Raw genomic sequence first — 3,661 nt, 5'->3', positions numbered from 1 at the left:
AGCATGCCAACAGATTAACTGCTGCCATATGTATCTATACAGATAACTCAGCTACAGATTTTCTCAAGTTTTTTAAGAAAATGACCAGTCTTTCTTCGTAAAGGAAACTAATATCTGTGCTCTCAGAAGAGCATGGACTTGAAATATTTGGGAGCAGAGGAAGGATGTGTTCTGTCAACCAAGAATTACTTATTGAGCACCAATTTTAAACTCGACAGTGGCACAAGAAGTTTGTAATCAAATTAGAGAAACATAACTCCGAGAAGCACCATTTCCAGGACATGTCTCTGAGCTTTGGCATGACCTATTACTCTTTCCTTCTTTAAACACTCTTTGGTTTCTCTGTCCTACTTTCCACTTCTCTGTTCCATCCTCTTTAGTCTTTATGGTGAGCTCCTCTTTCCTCGTTCATTCCTAAAAGATTGATATTCATGGACATTTGATCCATAGTCTTTTTCTCTTGTCGTGTGACCACTCCTGATGTACATATCCAACTTCTACTGATCATGATTATTTGGAAATTCGATTACTCAGCATGTCCAAACTGGAATTCATTAGATACCCATTTAAACTAATTTCTTCTTTTTGATTCCTTATCCTAATGAATCCATCACTCCACCTGCTAATCAATTCAGTACCCCTCTATGTCTCTTTCTACCTCGCTGCCTCTTCCCTCATCATCTAAATCTTGAATAACTCTTGAATCCATCCATTTTTCTCTGGTCCCTCTGTCATTACTCAAGTTGCAATATCAATAATCTCTACTCTTGCTTTCTCCAATTCATTCTCTACCATTATTTTTCTGAAAGAAGGAGAGGAGGGAAGAGAAAGAGGGATGAAGGGAAGGGAGGAAGAAAGAAACTGCTTATAATAGTCCCCCCATGAAACTCTTTTTATGGATTTTCACTGCCTTCGGATAAATTCTGATTCCTTAGTCTGGCTGCAAAGACTTTTCCTCATCTCTTGCCACTCTCTTTATCTATCTTTAAAAGAGTTTTTTCCCACTTTGCAAAAAGTGTATTTGGGAAGAGTAACAGACTAAACAACTGTTAGCATGCTGACAGAGATATTTGAGATAATAATGTCAAATATTCAGTTGATACATATACTGAGCTATCCTGAAGTCTCCTCTCATTAACTCTCAAACTTTGACTAAAACTCTGATGCAAATATATTTTGTAAACAGTCCTGGGACAGAGTGGTGTGGGGGAGATGGCAAGGAACAAAACAAATAGTATTTTATGCCAAAAATAATATGAACGTAGAAAAAAGACAGGCATAGTCAGACTCAGGGTCAGAGTAAGGAAGTTTGCTGCAGTACTAAATGACCAGGGGAATATAGATTTGTCCACTTCCCCTCACTCCCAAAGACTTTTTGATCATGGGAACCATAGCCAACTTCCTACGGCTCCTGGGATAGGGACTGAACCAGTCCAATCAATTATCAAGCAGAAAGTAAATGATGAGAGCTGGAGAACTTGGAGCATTTGAATTGTGTCAGTACTCATCTCATATGCCACTGTTTCCTATTTATAAGCAAGTACAAGGCATGATTAAGTCTGTGGTCTTGTGGGCTCTGGAGTCATAGTGCTGGTATTCAAACTTGGCATCTGCCATTTACTGCTTGTGTGGCAGGACAACTCAGCACATAACTTCTATGTGCCTTAACTTTGTCATCATTTAAACTGGGGAAAATAACAACACTTATCTTAATCGGGTTAATGTGAGGACTATAGTATACATGTCATATGCTTTGAACAGTGACTGGCACTATTGATTGTTGATGACTGTCTTGTTTACTGAGATATCCTTAATGCCTAGGACATAGTAGATGCTCTGTAATTATGGGTTGAGTTCATTAATGAGAGAGTAAATTGTGTATCATTTCTTCTGCCTAATCCATTCTTTCATCTCTTTCCCTACCTAAGAGAACTCTTCTCCATCTTTTGTTTTGTTTTGGGCCACAGGTACATCATCCTCAATCCATGAAAAGCCCTATTTCTCTCTCTCCTTTTTTAAAATCTCGATTCCCCATTTCTATCTCCTTTATCCCCATAAGGACTCACTCTAACATGTCTAATATGCGTCCATGTCCATGTCCATGTCCGTGTGTGTGTGTGTGTGTGCGCGCGCACCCAGGCATGCGCATATATGTATATCCTTCAAAAATACAGATCTAAATTTTATATTTCTATATTAATATTTTTACTGTAATATATAAATATATTACAAGTATGACAAATGTATACATATTTGAAAAATACGACATTGATTTGGATATTTATGTAATTTTATTTACATAAATTCCACCTGAATTAATCTCTTGTCTATACCGAGGGGAAAACACACAATACCTCCCAGATGGGCAAATTTATAAGACTTTGGCAGAACGTTAAATTTGCAATTACAAAGGCAAGAAGAGGTTTTCTGCAAAGGTGTTCAGAAGACATAAAGGGTGTAGCCATTGTATCAGCCTGTGGGAATATAAGGAATGGAAGCATGCTTAACCAAGGGGCCTGAGGTTCTAAAGAATGTGTGGATTTACACTTAGACACAAAATGTTTAGCTGGAACTATTAAACATTGCTCTATTCAGTGCTGGCAAAGGGGGGCTAAATAGCACGAAGGGCAAAGGTTGCTGAGAAAACAAAAGTCATTTTCCTAGGTATTGCACTGAAACCCAAAAAGTCTCAGACCAGGACCTGACCAGATCTACTATGAGCGGTAGGTTCCCAGCAGGAAAATAACTGGGAAGCGCTCCCCTCATTATTATTGCCTAGAGTTTTGTGGGCTCAAAATTATTTCAATTGCACAAAATCTATTTGAGGTAGGGTCAGCTTGGACAGATTGCTTCTTGATTTTCTATTCCTGTGGTACAAAGACTTTCAGGCCCTACTCTACTACTTCCTCTTTTTGTTTCTCAGGAAGAACTTTAGGAGTCTACAGGCCCATTTATTCCTCAAGTAGAACTTTTTGTCAACCACACTTACCTCTTTGAAATGTTTACATCAGCTCATAAGGATGCTGCTATGGGTGTTCCTTTATGGGCTGGCATTCGTTTATATCCCACATCCAGGGCTGGATGATCATCATTTTCAAATTTGGCTCTATTAATTTTACTAGTTTCTCTTTAAAGAATGATCTGCCACCAGTTTGGGATTTATAAAATATTGCATTTAGAGTCAGCATTTGAAGGTAGAAATCAACGATATCATGGGCTTCTGGCCTTTTAGAAAAAAATAGCAAACTCCCTGGGAGACTTATTATTTTAAAAAATCACAGACAAAGGATAGAGGTTTATGCTTAAAATTGAAATATTGATTCCATGAGTCACAAAATTTTCTATACACTGAACTCCCATGACTACAATTTACCCATGTAACAAATCTTCACATGTACCCCTTGAACCAAAATAAAAGTTGGAAAGAAAAAACACTGAAATATTTGGCCTTAAATATTTTCAAATATTCTAATATGACTGGAAATCCCTGAAAAGAAATATGACTAACAGATAGGCCCGGGAAGAATATGGCTCCAGAGCAGTGCTGTGCCTCAGTGAGAGGCATTTTAGAACTGGGTTTCCTACACTAAGGAGAATCATGAAGAGAGAAATATAAGTTATTTGAGAGTGGAGGGGAGCAGGAAAGAGGCTTCTAGCAGGC

Source organism: Mandrillus leucophaeus, unplaced genomic scaffold (genome assembly GCF_000951045.1).
Source record: "Mandrillus leucophaeus isolate KB7577 unplaced genomic scaffold, Mleu.le_1.0 Scaffold629, whole genome shotgun sequence".
NCBI lineage: Eukaryota > Metazoa > Chordata > Mammalia > Primates > Cercopithecidae > Mandrillus > Mandrillus leucophaeus.
This window is presented reverse-complemented; position numbering follows the sequence as displayed.